Source organism: Vicia villosa, unplaced genomic scaffold (assembly GCF_029867415.1).
Source record: "Vicia villosa cultivar HV-30 ecotype Madison, WI unplaced genomic scaffold, Vvil1.0 ctg.003201F_1_1, whole genome shotgun sequence".
Taxonomy (NCBI): domain Eukaryota; kingdom Viridiplantae; phylum Streptophyta; class Magnoliopsida; order Fabales; family Fabaceae; genus Vicia; species Vicia villosa.
This window is the reverse complement of record NW_026706139.1, coordinates 49031-66130: the sequence shown is the minus strand read 5'-3', so window position 1 is coordinate 66130 and position 17100 is coordinate 49031. Positions and strand designations below refer to the sequence as shown.

General features: G+C 31.0%; 1 long non-coding RNA gene across 1 annotated transcript; it reads right to left on the bottom strand.

Moving 5' to 3' along the window:
• Positions 1–935: 935 nt before the first annotated feature.
• LOC131640571 (uncharacterized) lies at positions 936–1415 on the bottom strand. The gene is made up of 3 exons (XR_009295280.1): positions 1282–1415; positions 1087–1206; positions 936–953 (listed from the first exon to the last, which is right to left on the bottom strand). It is a non-coding gene; the product is annotated as an uncharacterized LOC131640571 (long non-coding RNA).
• Positions 1416–17100: the final 15685 nt, after the last annotated feature.

Genomic DNA, 17100 nt, shown 5'->3' with positions numbered 1-17100 from the left:
ATATATATATATATATATATATATATATATATATATATATATATATATAAGGGTTAAATCACTCTTGTAATATAGTTGAAATTTGCTTTATCCCCTTCGTAATATTCTTTTTCTAATTCCCCCTGTAATATATATTTTATGGATTATCTTCCTAAACGTGTAAATTAAATACAAAATTTAGGGAGGGAAATAGAAAATAAATAAATTAAATGGGGTAAACTTTACACTTTGGGGGCAAAAGACATAAGATTTTTTATTTGAAGAGAGTGTTCGGAAAAAAAATTATGGGAGACAAAAGCGAATTTCGCTTATTACAGAGAATTTTGTATATTTAACCTTATATGTAATTGTTTCACAAATGTACCATTTAGTTTTCTTTCACAAAATATGCATATATGTTTAGTCTAAAAAAAATCCAGATTAAAAAAAATTATGTAAGACTTAAATAATTTATATTTAAAAAATATGGAATTTTCCTCGGTTGGAACTTTCAATTGAGATAAAAATCTACATTTCTCTTCGGGTATTAAAAGCAACAGAGAAAAAAGTGACATCTTTTTCCAATTTTGAATATATAAATATTAGTGGGGATTGACTCATTATCTATGTCATCTTTTCTATAAGGTGACAGTACAACCTAAAAAAACGTGGCGCACTTTCAATAACACTTTGTTATCTCGTTTACTAAAAAGATTAAATAAAGCTATTTTTCAACGGAGGTAAAAATACTTAATCATAGTAGTATAATAAAATAAATGATAGATGCTTACTTTACATAATCATAATCTTAATAAAGAAATCATAATAATTTTACAAAATCATAACCATCTAGTAGTTTTGAAAAGAAGTAAATATTTATAGATAATTATTTTGTAAAATGCGTACAAATATATAGAGACAACTATGTTGCAAAAGCAAACAATGATATAAACCGTTGATTGATATGTACTCTCCTACATGAAAGAAATTTAAAGGTCAAAGAGAGCAAAATCGAATTATGCAAGAAAATATAAAAGTAAGAACTAACAAACACGTTTAACTAAAACTTAAAAGTTTAGAAGTAACAAAATTATTTATTAACTTAACTGATTAAACACAATAACATTTCATCCAAATGCACTGGGGAAGTGCAGGTGAGACACAATAGTCTTTGCAATCGGCGTGTGTTTTACATTTGCGAGATACTATAATTTAAAACACAAAATACTGATATTGAAATGGGATAATAGATTGTGTATAATATAACTAATAAAATTTAAGTTTGATGAGAAAAACACTTACCTTTGCCTCCATTTACCACAAGAAGTAGATAAATAAATAGGATGAGAATGTAGACAAATTTGAGAAATATAGTCATATTTTTTTCTCATTTACATGTAATCATTAATTTGTATGGTCATTTTATAATCTAAAAATATTTAATTCTTTTTTATATTAATCAAAATCTTTTATTAAATTAAAATTATTATTAAATGTCTTCTAATTATATCCATAAGTTGTATTTGGCTTTTGCTCACTCAATTTGATTAGTTGAATCTTTTTATAATATATATATATATATATATATATATATATATATATATATATATATATATATATATATATATATATATATATATATATATATATATATATATATATATATATATATATATATATATATATATATATATATATATATAGGAGGGATATATGTACTCCAAGAGTAAGTGTTGAACACTTACTCCAAATCTTAATCATTGGTTATCATTAATCTAACGACTTTAGTTAATTTTTTATATAGAAAAATATTTCTAAAAATAATTAGATTAAAAAATCAATTAAGGCCGTTAGATTAATGAAAATTAATGATTAAGATTTGGAGTAAGTGTTCAACACTTAGTCTTGGAATAAATATATCCATCCTTATATATATATATATATATATATATATATATATATATATATATATATATATATATATATATATATATATTCTTGTTTTTCATAATAATACAGAAAAAGATTATTTGAAACTTTTTTTTTGCATTTGCATTTGCGATGATTTTATTGCTTTTGTGATATCGATATTGTGACAATTTTACAACCATAGTAAATATCTTTATTATATATCTATTTTATTATGGTTCAAATTTTTTTTTGTCTTAGTAGTCGTAAATAAATACGACGGTTTTAAACAACCTCTAAAGTAAAATTGCAAAAGTTCCACCTATCGCTAAATATTGATATTTTTTGTTTCTAACATATAATATGACAATTATCAACCGCCTCTATTTATGAATATTTGAGTTTATTTTATTTGCAATAGTTTGTAATAGTTAAGTCTTTTTTTTTTTTATAAATTTCTTATTTTGGGTCGTTTCTAAGGTCCACAATAAAAGACTTAGTAACAAGCATTGTACGAATAGACACGCAGATCAGGTGAATTTTATCCTAAGTCGAGAACACATGATTCTAGCTTCTAGCATATTTTGCACTGTTGAATCTAATCGGTCGGCAACTCGTGCTAGGTGTCGGATCTCACAAAGACAGTTTTAACAGCTCACATTATATAAAGCTCAGTACACGCCATTTCAAGCACTCTCTCATTCACACTCAAACTAAGTTCTCATTAATTTACTGACTTGTGCATTTGAGAGTTAACCTTGTAGGTTCACCCCGCTTCATTATGTCTAAAGCTTACTCCATCACACCCGAACTCCGTCCCATTTGATATCTACCTAATTTTGTTTCAAATTCGTAACAGTGACACCGTTTATGGGAACCGACTTCTGATTCTCGCAAATTTCCATGAAGAACCACCATTTATTCATCACGATTCCATATCACAGATGTTTCCTCTTTTAGATCACCGATATTTCCTCTTTTAAAGCACTGATCTCTTCCTCGTACCGATGGTCAATCTTTCCCCTTGAGATTTCCACTAAAAATAATCTTGATCTTTTCACAACATCAGCCCAAGCAACCTTTCACAACAACTTTAGCTTTTTCACAGTATCAACCCAAAAACTTTACATCAACAACTAAAGCTTTTATATATGCTTAACTCAAAAATCTTTACTCAAACTTTATTCAGGTTTAACTTGCAACCTTCAAACTCAATAAAAATATATCACAAGAAAACAATACTCTTGAATAAGCACTTTCAAGATATCACGAGTACAAAACTCTCATAAGGATAATTTCACTCTCTTGTCACTAAGGCAAATTCAGCTAAAAAATAAATTTATAAAAGAATGAGCGAAAGAATAATAGAAGAAGTTTAATATTCAAAAAACTGGTGTGTGTTTTAAAATAAGGAGAAACCTTCTTTATATAGGAAAATTTTGACTAAAAAAGGAAGCAATCCATGGGCCATTATAATAAGTTAATTGATTAAATCCATGTAATAATCAGTTAACCAATATAAATTAGGAAACTTTGAGATTCTAGGTTACTAAATCCGTATTTAACATTCTTATTCGATTTGAAGGTATTGCACTTTGATATAATTGATTAGAAGTACCTCTTAATCGATTTGAAATTGTATAATACTTTCATAATTGATTAAATATTTTAATCATTCAAGCGCTTATTTTAATTGGTTTTAAGATATTTTAGTAAAAGAGAATAGGTTTGAAAATATTTGTGTGTGTGCATATAATTAACTTAGTACCTCAAGACTTACTCTTGTTCATTTTATAATAAATTGATCAGCATTGGGATAAACCCTAAGTGCAGGATCATACGAAATATCACACTTTCACACCTTCGAGCCATCAAACTCGAAGATCATAACTTCAAGTCTTAAAGTTTTTTTGCTTGATTGAACATTTTCAAGCAATGAATTTGATATCTTTGACTCATAATTCTTGAGATATTTCTTCCTTGACTAGATGCCATCATCGGGAACCATTGAAAGAGACACCATGATAAAAACCTCTATGACATATGTCATTAACACACTTGAAAGGTGTTATCAACATAATTGACAATTATCATAATTTAAACCACAATGTTACATGTATATTACATAGAATTATATTCTCCCTCGTTTTGATGAAGTCAACATATCTCTTAAAAATGTGGCAAAACAAAAAGGATAAATAAAATATTTCGAGTGATTAACTCCCCTCAAGGATAAAGAGAGTATCCTCTACTCCTCTTGATAATATGTTTCTCCCCATTTGTCATTATCAAAAAAGCAAATAAAATAATAAAGAATAATAAACAACACATAGAACCCAATAATATCTCATATAAAAAGAGGATGAGTTACATAAGGAAACATAAACACATATATACAAATTTAAGTGGAAATAAGGCCATACTTCTTTCCACAGATGACAATATAGTGATTTTGAGAGATCTTATTTAGCAAGAGTTCTTACCGACCTTCCATTTTTGGTTTCTCACCCCCTCTTACAAAATAGAATATAACTTTAAAGGACTTTTATCCCCTTGATTATTTCTGGAACCAAAGTTAATTGTCGAGTTTATTTTTTTCTTGGTGACATTCATTCCATAAAAATCCAACAATTAAATTATTTCTCCTTAAGAAGATTTTAGACATATGCTTTTAAAAAGCTTTCTGTTTTGACAAATAACCTTTGATGCTGCAAAGGATCTGGTCTTCATATTTGTTAATGTAAAGTTTTAGGTTTATTTTTTACATTCTTTAGGTTTATCTCTTTAATAAATCCTTCAGCTGATTGATGAATTTGTAATCCTATTGTGAGATATTGGATCGAACTCTAGTATGGTCGAAGGGTAGCTTCCTGATTCGACAGGATTAAGCATGAAGTCGAAGGTTGTTCACATGCTGGTGTCGAAGATGCTAGGGTTGTTAGCATGTTAAATTAGCTTTAGTGTTTAAATCCTAATTTGTTAAGTTAGCTTGTTAATTAAGTTAGCTTGTGTAATGGGCCTTGCAGAAAAAGTCCATTAGTTAGTATGTTAGGTTTTATTATAAATAGCATACTAGTCTCTCATCATTGCACATAGAAAATCCTAATTTAGGGTGAGAGAGGTTATTTGTTATTCTTGTAAACTTGTAATCTTGTTTTCTAAGAGAAAGTAAAAGAATAGCAGTTATAACCAATTCTTGTGTTCTTCTTCTTCCCTATTCTTTATTCATCCCTTGTTTTATACTTTGTTATTGGAATTGAATTCACAACACCTACAAAATACCAAAGTGTAGCTGCATATCCCTAGGGGAGTTGTTGTTGCATATCCTTATCATATGCAGGGGAGAAATCTCGATACACTTATGTTTTGTTGCTCATCCTATTGCTTTTATCTTATATCTTTGGTAAGTCTCCTTCATAGATTGCACACACATGATTCATATATCTTTTAGCATGCATAAACCTTTGGCTATGCTAGAATTTGCCCAAAATGTTATTGGTCAAGTGTATGAATCCATAAAATATATGCGTACTCTTTTCAAATCATGTGCGAATAAAAGCTTTAAAAACATGAAAAATATGATTTTGAGGTTTTTGATTTGAATCAATCATTTACACATGAAATTTGATTTGAATAAAATCAAATTGAAGTGATAAAATGTTTCTGAAACCATTTGATTTGAATTAGGGTCTTCACATGATTTGGATCACACCTTTTCATGTCACCTCTGTCCAAATTGATTCGAATCATATTTTGCACATGATTCAAATCTTGCAACTTTTTCTAAAATTTCATTTGATCCTTGGAGCATTTGATTCGAATCAATATTTACACATGATTTTAATCACGAAAGCAATGATTCAAATCACACACTACACTTGATTCAAATCAACTACAAATAGGTCAAAAATTCCAAATCTCTTTTATTCCATTCACTTGCTCATTTGACTTATTATAAATCTTGAGTTATTATCCAATTGTGAAGGCGTGAACTGGTATGAGGGAAAGTTTGACGAAATATCCTCTTCATGAAACCCCGAGGTTTTCGATTATCTCTTTTGCTTCTTCTCCATTAATGAGGTCTTTGATCCATTAAACCCAAAAAGGATTAAAATATTGCTTAGTTTAGTTTAGTTCTGCTTGATCACAATGAATTTATCCTTTCCTTGGGATTTCTCATTAGAATCCCATTTAGGTATCTCTTCTCTCTAGCATAAGCCTCGTGAACTCTCTTCCCACTAGCCTTTTCAAGGCAGACCTTCCTATTTGGAGCTGATATAGGCGTCACCCTTTATGCATTAACATATTTCATAATATAATTCCAAAAGTTAATAATAAAGGAAAAGTTAAATTGTACACTGCACATACATAAAAATTCATCAAAACCTACAAGTCTCCCTTCCTTTCTCTTTGATCCCTAATTCTTATTATCACCATATTTTCTAAAAGTTCAACCTAGAATAAGCCTCGTGAGCTCTCTTCCCACTAGCCTTTTCAAGGCAGACCTTCCTATTTGGAGCTGATATAGGCGTCACCCTTTATGCATTAACATATTTCATAATATAATTCCAAAAGTTAATAATAAAGGAAAAGTTAAATTGTACACTGCACATACATAAAAATTCATCAAAACCTACAAGTCTCCCTTCCTTTCTCTTTGATCCCTAATTCTTATTATCACCATATTTTCTAAAAGTTCAACCTAGTCTTTAGATGAATTTCTATGTGTGAAATAATCAAGCCTAATAATGGATATGTGGTTGAACGTCTAAGAGAGTGAGAACATATTGCCGTTGTCATTATCAAAAATCACATATGTGCAATTGTCATCGACACACGCCCGAACAAATTTATTTTTCCAATTTTTGAGTTGGAACAATAAAAAAATTAAAAGTATTTTGTTCAAAGTATCAGTATTAGATTCCCATCTCCCCTTTTCTCCTCTCCCTTCTCATAGAAAAAGAAGAACATGCCTACAATCAGCTTCAACCTTATACCTTTATATAAAATATCAAACCCAATCACGAAATAGCAACTAATTATGTTGGATGTTAATTAAGTGGACAATAGCAACTAATAATTATTTGTCCTAAGCAAAATAGCATAATTATGTTATATTCGTCAGACGATCATCTTGATTCAAAGATAAAAGTATTACTAACGCGTGAGTGATATTATTTATAATAATAAAATGTTCACTTTACTTTTGAATATTTTTTAATTTATATTTAATTTTTTAATCATGTAGACACTACTAAAAAATTCGTTTTTAGTGACCGAAAAATTTCAGTCACTGTCGTGACAAAATTAGCCACCAAAATTTTATATTCAAGAGTCAATTTTAAGAGGTCATAAAATCGGTCACTAAAATAAATCAGCCACCGATTTAGAGACCAAAATTTGGTGACCACCTATTCAGTCACGAATTTTTTTTAATATACAATTTAATTTATATATAAAAATTAGAGACCGAAATTTCAATCACTAATATTATTTGTTTGCTTTTTCTATTTTTAATCATCTTTATTATGTTACTATTTCCTTTCTATTTTCTTTCAATTTTTAATTTTTACATAAAATTTCACATTTTTTATTGTTGTAACAAATTGTATATTTATATAAAAATATATGTATATATATATATATATATATATATATATATATATATATATATATATATATATATATATATATATATATGTTAAAATATAAAATATAACAATAGATGTATATTGGTGTAGTGGCAAAGTCTTATTACGATATGTCGAAGTCTTGAGGAACATATCCAAACATTTCATACTGGTGTGGCTAAATATGAAAAAAAAACTATGAATTAAATTATACTAAAAATAAGAAATAATATTATTTAATGCAGTACACCATTCACAATTAGTTTTTTTGCTAATAATATTTTAAATTAGGTTCTAAATTTTCAGGAATTTAATTTAATCAAAACACAAATTACACAAATTTTACATTAAATATTTTAAGTGAACTTTTAAAAATGAAATATCATTGACACAACCTTAAAATAATATTTGTTTAATTATTTAATTATTTAAACTTAATTAATTTATCTATAATTTTAAAAAAAAATCAAAATTATATAATTCAATTATTAAACTATTATAAGTTTAATTATCAAATTATTTAAATTGTATTAATTTCTCTATAGTTTAAAAATTTTCAAACAATTTGACCCTGTTCTCAATCCTTTGCATTTAAATATGAGAACTAATTTCTTGAATGAGATAAATTGAATAACCAAAATTGTAATTAAATTTTGATAATTTAATTATTAAAATAAATTTAGTAATTCAATTATTTAAAATTTTTATTTGGAACTTAAATAATTTCAAAGTCATATAAAATTCAATTATTAAACTATTATAAGTTTAAAAATTTAATTATTTAAACTTCTAATTCACCCATAATTTAAATAATTTTAAACAATTTTAAAATACACAACATTACTAGAAAAATATTGATCGTATTTTTCAAAATAAATTTATATAATTAAATTATATATAATTTTAAAGTTATTTAAAATTATAGATAAGTTAATAAAATTTAAATAATTGATTTTTTAAACTGATAATACTTTAAGGTCTTGTCAAAATGTTCACTTAAAATATATAATATAAAAAATTGTATAATGATATAATTAAATTGCAGGAAATTAAGAGTTAAACCAAAAATATATTTAACATAAATCATTAATCTAAAATATTATTATAAATAAAAACTGGTAATAATGTGTTTTTTTTATATAAATAAAGTTGATTTAGATTTTATAAATAATTGAGACAAGTTTCAAATTTTAATTAAGTTTTTAATTAAATCAATTTAGTGGTTATAAATATGTTGCAATTAAGCTCCCTGAGAGCTAATTACCTAGAATATGTATTATTGTGTGATATTTACTTTTATGTTGCAATTAAGTAATTTTATTACTAAGGTGATGGTATATAAAAACAAATATTTTGGTGTGACTATAGCTACACCTTGTCTCTACATACATCCGCCCATAGTTAAGGTAATCACTATAATATGCATGTAATTTATTTATGTTAGTTGTTAAGGTGATGTTTTTATTGTTTGCTAGTAAAATGTTTATGTGTTGTTGTGGAGATTGAATGTTTAATGTTGATGTTTTGTTATTCTAATTTAAATTTTATTCAAATTATTAATATTTAACGACCGAACACTATTCACCCAATAATATATAAATGATGCATGTTCACATTGGACCAATTGCTTCTAGAATTTTTTATTTACAAACACCTTAATTTCTCTTGGTTATTGCCTTGTTAATTGACTAACAATCTGTACATATATTTATGATAAAAATTATGTGTCTTTCTTATTTGATGTTAAATCACTCCTGTAATGTAGTTGAAATTTGCTTTATCCCCTTCGTAATATTCTTTTTCTAATTCTCCCGGTAATATATATTTTTTGGATTACCCTCCTAAACGTGCAAATTAAATACAAAATTTAGGGAGGGAAATAAAAAATAAATAAATTACATGAGATAAACTTTACACTTTGGGGGCAAAAGACATAAGATTTTTTATTTGAAGAGAGTGTTCGGAAAAAAATTATAGGAGAGAAAAGCGAATTCCACTTATTACAGAGAGTTTTGTATATTTAACCCTATATGTAATTGTTTCACAAATGTACCATTTAGTTTCGTTTCACAAATGTACCATTTAGTTTCGTTTCACAAAATATGCATATATGTTTAGTCTAAAAAAATCCAGATTAAAAAAAATTATGTAAGATTTAAATAATTTATATTTAAAAAATATGGAATTTTCATCGGTTGGAACTTTCAATTGAGATAAAAATCTACATTTCTTTTCGGGTATTAAAAGCAACCGAGAAAAAAGTGACATCTTTTTTCCAATTTTGAATATACAAATATATTGTTAGTGGGGATTGAACTTATTATCTATGTCATCTTTGCTATAAGGTGACAGTACAACCTAGAAAAAAGTGGCGCACTTTCAATAACACTCTGTTGTCTCATTTACTAAAGATTAAATAAAGTTATTTTTCAACGGAGGTAAAAGTACTTAATCATAGTAGTAGTATAAAATAAATGATAGATGCTTACTTTACATAATCATAATCTTAATAAAGAAATCATAATAATTTTACAAAATCATAACCATCTAGTAGTTTTGAAAAGAAGTAAATATTTATAGATAATTATTTTGTAAAATGCGTACAAATATATAGAGACAACTATGTTGCAAAAGCAAACAATGATATAAACCGTTGATTGATATGTACTCTCCTGCATGAAAGAAATTTAAAGGTCAAAGAGAGCAAAATCGAATTATGCAAGAAAATATAAAAGTAACAACTAACAAACACGTTTAACTAAAACTTAAAAGTTTAGAAGTAACAAAATTATGTATTAACTTAACTGATTAAACACAATAACATTTCATCCAAATGCACTGGGGAAGTGCAGATGAGACACAATAGTCACTACAACACGGAAGGGCTTTAAAAGCGCTTTTTATGGGCTTTAAAAGCGCTTAAAAGCGCTGTGAAAGGCAGTGCTGGCAAAGGTAACAACAGCGCTTCAAAAAGCGCTCTGGTAGGCCCCCCCTATAAGAGCGCTTTTCTGGAAAAAGCGCTCTGGTAGGCCATCCTTTAAGAGCGCTTTCCTGGAAAAAGCGCTCTGGTAGGCCACCCTTTAAGAGCGCTTTTTCCAGAAAAGCGCTCTGATAGCCCCCCTGTGAGAGTAAAAAATAAAAAAAAACGCAACATACGAAAGCGCTTTTGGAAAAGCGCTCTTATAGGGGGGGCTATAAGAGCGCTTTTCTGGAAAAAGCGCTCTGATAGCCCCCCTATAAGAGCGCTTTTTCAAAAGCGCTTTTGTATGTTGCGTTTTTTTTATTTTTTATGCTTTTTAATTATCTTTGGCAGCGCTTTTACAAAGAAGCGCTTTAGTAGGTGGACCTTTAAGAGCGCTTTTTAAAAGCGCTGTCGTTGCTAAATGAGGTATTTTAATGTGCAGCCTGTAATTTAATCCTCCCAGTCGACCTGTAATATTTTCGACCTGTAACATGTTTTCAACCTGTAATATTTTCGACCTGTAATATTTTCGACCTGTAATTTATTTTCGACGATATTATTTCAGCCATCAGTAAGACAATATATATACTAATATAATACCATTATAATATCCAAAATTATATATATACATCATTACAACATCAATAATATTATAGTTCAAATCGACACAAATCCTACATGAAAAAGCGCTTAATATAAAATTGACACAAATCCTCTTTTATTTCTTCTAACTTAAGTCTCGGGTACCCAGCAGCACGGAATTCGTCAAGGTACTACAAAACAAAAACTTAATATGAATGATACATTTAGTTAAATGTAATAAATTATTTGAAATTATCTTAAGTTATAAATTCATACCGTGAGCGGAATCTCTAATTGATTTGCCTGAAGGATTTCTTTCATAAAACTCAATACAAAGTATCCACAATCGTAACTGTTTCGCTGTTGCGGACACTACATAGAAAAACAAATAAGATTCTATAGTTGTCTTGTTTTATCAAGTAGCATAAATATATTATAAGCAAAATTGTGAAAAATAATGTACCTGCACTTGGATCCAAGTAATGTTGTTAGATTTAGTTCGGGATACCTGTGCGTCCCGTTGACTTTGGAACACTTGTATTGATCTAATTAACAAATATATAAAAGCATATGTTTAGATCAATCCCACAAATAAGTAAATATATAAATATACACGAATATATATTTAGAACGATCCCACTTACAAATCAACGATGTCCTTCATAGCCGGATAATTGGTCCATTCACCATTTACCGAATTCAGATAATACACGACTTCCCTTATAGGGTTGATAGCAAGCAGCAACCAGTGTGCTCTATAAATTAAAACAATAGGTTATATGAAAATTTTGCTATACACAAAAGAAACAGAGATTAGATGAACAAAGAATGAGAAACTAACCCTACTGGTCGGGTATTATACGCCCAAAGATGCAGACTTTCTGTATTGCCGGTGGACATGAATCTATCGACTAAGCGCTGTCTAACTGATTCCGGTTCCGAAGCAATTGCCATTCCGCTGCAATGGGCGGAAGACACGAAACGGAATCTGTTAGACAATGGATTCCCGCGCAACACTTTGTCATACAACAACCTTAAATAAAAACATAATAAACATTAGATTATTTTCATTGAAATGTGTAAATAAATTATATTGTGGGACTAATTAAATAATATATCGGATGAGTGAATATTACCGGATGTATGAGTGCATGTTAGTGACGCCTAGTTGATCATGCCTAAAAATCTCCTCCAAGTCATCAATTGTAATAAGTGACTTGAATTCAATACCGAAGACACTTTCATCCATATCGATTTCACGTAAAGCACCATCCTTCATATCGGACATATCAACCATTGTTGCGAGCGTCGACCGGTATCGAGGCACAAAAGCACCGCCTTTTTTTCCCGCTGGCTTCGGAGGACCAGTGGGTGGTACGGTACGAACTTGCTGCGTCACTTGTTGTGACTCCCGAGCGGATGCCTAAAAATCATATAAGTTAGGTAAAATATAAAATCATGCAGATTTAGATTCAGATTAATTATTAACACTTTAAATGTACCTCTTTTAGTGATGCAACGGACTCCTCCTCCTGTAAAATCCCTTTACCCTTAATTGCGGGTTTTATAGGAGCAGTCTAAAATTAAAATGTAAAAAATAATTAATAAACGGTTTAGAATTGACATTCGAAAACTAAATGATTCATAATCGTTTTCAATATACCTCATCACTAATGGTAATGAGCTCCGAGGGCCATGCAACAAATGATACTATTGCATCTCGCAGCAATGTCGTCTCTGAGACCATGTCAGGTACCGGTAGCATCGCATCATGATCTACTACAACATCCACCGATACTTTCAGGTGTCCATCCGGGAGCGGTCTATGGTGAAGTAAATCTCCCAAAGTGTTGTGCACTTTTCCCTTGCCAACTAGTCGATAATTCGGTTCCGATAAGTATAGTTGGAAAGATGAAATGCCCTAAACCAATAGTAAATATAAAGTCATTATCATTAATAAAATAGAACAATTTAAAAGGTAAAAAAATTATAATTACCTCGGGAAATTTCCTTTGATAGTTGATACTAGCCTTATCACTAGTTTCTTTCACCGATGAAGTGTTGCACTTTGCTCTCATATACACCTCTTTATCTCTTTGCAATTCAGAGACTTGTGCTTGCAATTCCTGCAACTTTTGCAACACTTCTTCATTGGTAGGATTTCTTCTCCTAGGACTCTTGTAAAAAGAGGTTGGAGTCACACCATGACCCTTACCCCTCACCCGACCGGGATACTCAGGAGCATCTAGTGCTCTACTAAGTACGCTCCCCTCATCGGTGGATGCCGATTGCGACAAGGTCTCCTGTAATTCATTTACATTAAAAATCCATTTATATATTAAAAAACATTTGATTTAATTAAAGACACAGTATTATACTTACACATTCAGTAAAAACTCTCTGAACTTCGGGATCGACAGCTTGATTCTTGCCCACACGAGCTTCCCTCCACAACACATGTACAGGAAGTGAGGTTTCCTCACTTTTAATCTCCTCTAACTATGCATTGACACAAATGATAAAATCGTCAAATAAAACACATTTAGACAATTAATTAAAATGCATTTCTATTTACTTACAAGTTTATCCTCTAAGCGTGCATATCCCATACGCCCTTTTTTGTATGGATACGCGGGTTTGGATGCTCTCGCGCTATTCGTGGCACTCCTTTTCCGAAAATCTTCATCTCTTTGATTTACAAACTCAGTCCAATCTTTTTCACCAATGAAGATCTCATACTTTTTTGGCCGTCCCGGTGCCTCTTCAAGAAAGTTTCCATCTTTATCCTTAAGATAGGTGTTTGTCAAAAAAGCTTTCCACCCTCTATATCTTTTGCCGGCCAAACTAAGTATGTAGCGTCTACGATCATCTGGTATCTCAAAAGTCCTCTGCAAAAAAACATACGCATAGTGTGTTAGTATAAGTAATTTAAACAATTTATCGTCAAGATAATAACAACAATTAACCATATATGATATATACCTGAAGCTCGTCCCAAATCGCTTTTTTTTTTCGCATCCAACTCTTCGCTTTTCAGATTCCATTTAGCTGTGGAGACCGGAATATGCATACGAACAAGTGTACCAATATAGCTTGTCAACTTTGCAGAATTAGGACCAATTGCTTGTTTATCAGAATTCCAATCCAAACGGTATACTAATCCATGGTCTCTATGTTGAACGATTCCCTTCATAATGGTGATGCCTCATGCAACTTCTTTTGCTTCAGTATCAGGTGGAGCATTTGTATCCGTGGCATCTCTTTCTTGAGCATCTCTTTCTTGTGAGTTTTCTTGTGAGTTTTCTTTAGGAGCATCTCCATCAGGAGCCATTGAACCTGTATCAAACAAACTAAAGAACATTAGTACACTATTAATAAGCTAACAATCTATACAAGTCAAATGGAAGTCAAACCATGCATGTACAAGTGTATCGGAAACGAAATCGGTACAAATCAAAATAAGCGTCAAAAAAGAAAGTTGTCGGAATTGAACGAAATTTACATGGCTATGGTAAAACGTCCCCACGGACTCAAAAATAAAGTCGGTTTTCCGAAATTCAGACCCTAAGCCCGACTTTTGATTACGCGCAGAAGCAAAACCGATAAAAAAACAGTCCCGAAATGTAAAGATAGTGCATGAGCAGCTCCAGAATCGTCAAAATAGTATAGTTACATGTAAAGAAGTCGACAAACGGATACATGGTTCAAAAGTTATGTACAAAACGAGAATATGCACCAAAATTGAATAAGTACTATACTATTGATTAAAACAATCGGTACAAATTGAATAAAACAAATTAGTCGGAATATGTATACTATTACCTTTATCACTAACGTCTCTTTCTTTTCTTGGTAGGATTGTGTTCTACGCGTCTCTTAACAACGCGGACGGTTGGATTGATCCAAATACCCTCATTATGATCATTTCTAGTACAAGATTCATTCTCATTTTGATCGTTTCTTGTACAAGATTCAATGCCAACACCAATATCACCTTGATCTTCAATGTTTTCATCAACTATTTTGTTAGATAAAAGCACTATAGACCATTTCGTACTTGTCGGATCATTGCCATAGAACACTTGTTTAGCTTGAGAGGCTAGAATGAAAGGCTCATCTTTGTTTGGACTTCTTCTTCCACCCACCCTTGACAAGTGAATGTGCAAAATGCTTGCCAAACTGAGTGCTCACATCTTTCACCTTTTCAAAAATTTGATCACCTGACAAAAAAGGCGGGGCTGTACCATGTTCGGCCTTTCCGTTGAATGCTTTTCTCCACCCACGGTAGTGATGATTAGAATTTAAGAATCTACGATGGCCGAGAAAGACATTCTTCTGACAAAGCTCCAATCGTGTCGTATCGGTTTCATCTTCACAAACGGGACACGCCTTTTGACCTTTATTGCTGTACCCGGATAGATTTCCGTATGCTGGAAAATCATTAATTGTTCCAAACAACATCGCCCTCAAGTTGAAACTTTCCTTCCTATACCCATCGTAAACCTCCACACCGTTGTCCCACAAAAACTTTAAATCTTCGATTAACGGTGCCAAGTATACGTCTATGTCATTCCCTGGTTGTTTAGGCCCAGAAATTAGCATAGATAACATCATGTACTTACGCTTCATACATAGCCACGGAGGTAGGTTATAGATCATAAGAATCACAGGCCATGTGCTATGCGAGATACTTTGAATACCATGCGGGTTCATTCCATCAGTAGACAATGACAACCGAAGGTTTCTTGCTTCTTTTCCAAATTCAGGATAATCAGTATCAACTTTCATCCATTGTGGTGAGTCTGCCGGATGTCGCAACTTTCCATCAATAATTCTTTCATCTGCATGCCAAGTCAAGTGTCTTGAATCGGTCTCACTACGATACATGCGTCTAAATCTCGGAATTATAGGAAAATACCATAAGACTTTAGCAGGAGACAACTTTTTCTTATATCGAGGGGCACCACATTTAGGACACTCATTCAACGCTGCATACTCGTTTCAAAACAAAACGCAATCGTTTGGACATGCATGTATCTTATCATAGCTCATGCCAATAGAGGACAACATCTTTTTGGCTTCATACGTTCGATTGGGAAGAATATTATCCTCTGGTAGCATATCTTTCATAAGGGCTAATAACTCTGTGAAACTTTTATCCGACCATCCATTGTCCGCCTTTAAGTAGTACAACTTTAACACCGCAGACAATCTTGTGAATTTTGAACAACCATCATACAACGGTTTCTCTGCATCGCTTACCAACCTCTCAAACATTTTGGGACAATCCGCAAGATCTTCTTCAAGCGCTTCTGCAATCTCTTCGACTCGATCGCAATCGTATGTGTCTGTGCAATCGCCGTTTGAAGCATACTTCCTATTACACCTCGACTCAGCATTCCCGTTACTTTTCTCACCATGCATTGTCCAACATGTATAACTTCTATCAATTCCAAACCGTAGTAAATGGGATCCCAACTGTTTCCCATCAACCTTACCCCCATAACAGCAACCCAAGCAAGGACACGGCATTCGAAGCGGGTCTTCGGAGTGCGCAACCGCAAACTCAACGAATTCCCATACCCCTTTCTCGTACTGTTTCGACAATCGGTTTGAATTCATCCATGTCTTATCCATGTCTTAATTAAGCTAAACAAATGCTTCTTGGTTTCTCTATCAGGTACTAAGGAATTCTGTCAAGATAATAAATAGCTATCATCATAATAGAATACCTAATCAGAATACCCGATTTCTTAAAGAAGACATTACCTTATTTCAAGGTAATATAAGTCCACAAACCAAAAAACTGGTTGAGAGACATTAAATTGATATTAAATAGAACCATAAACAATAAACTATAAGTAGAAAATAACAAACTATAAGCAAGAAGAAAGGGATAGTAACCTGAGTTAGACTTGATGTGGGAGATGGGTAGGTTTGAATCGGCGTTGTACGAGTAGAAACCAGAGACTTCAAAGTAACTGTAAAATTAAACACACACACACGATGCAGTTAAATACAAATATCATAAAAGTGAAG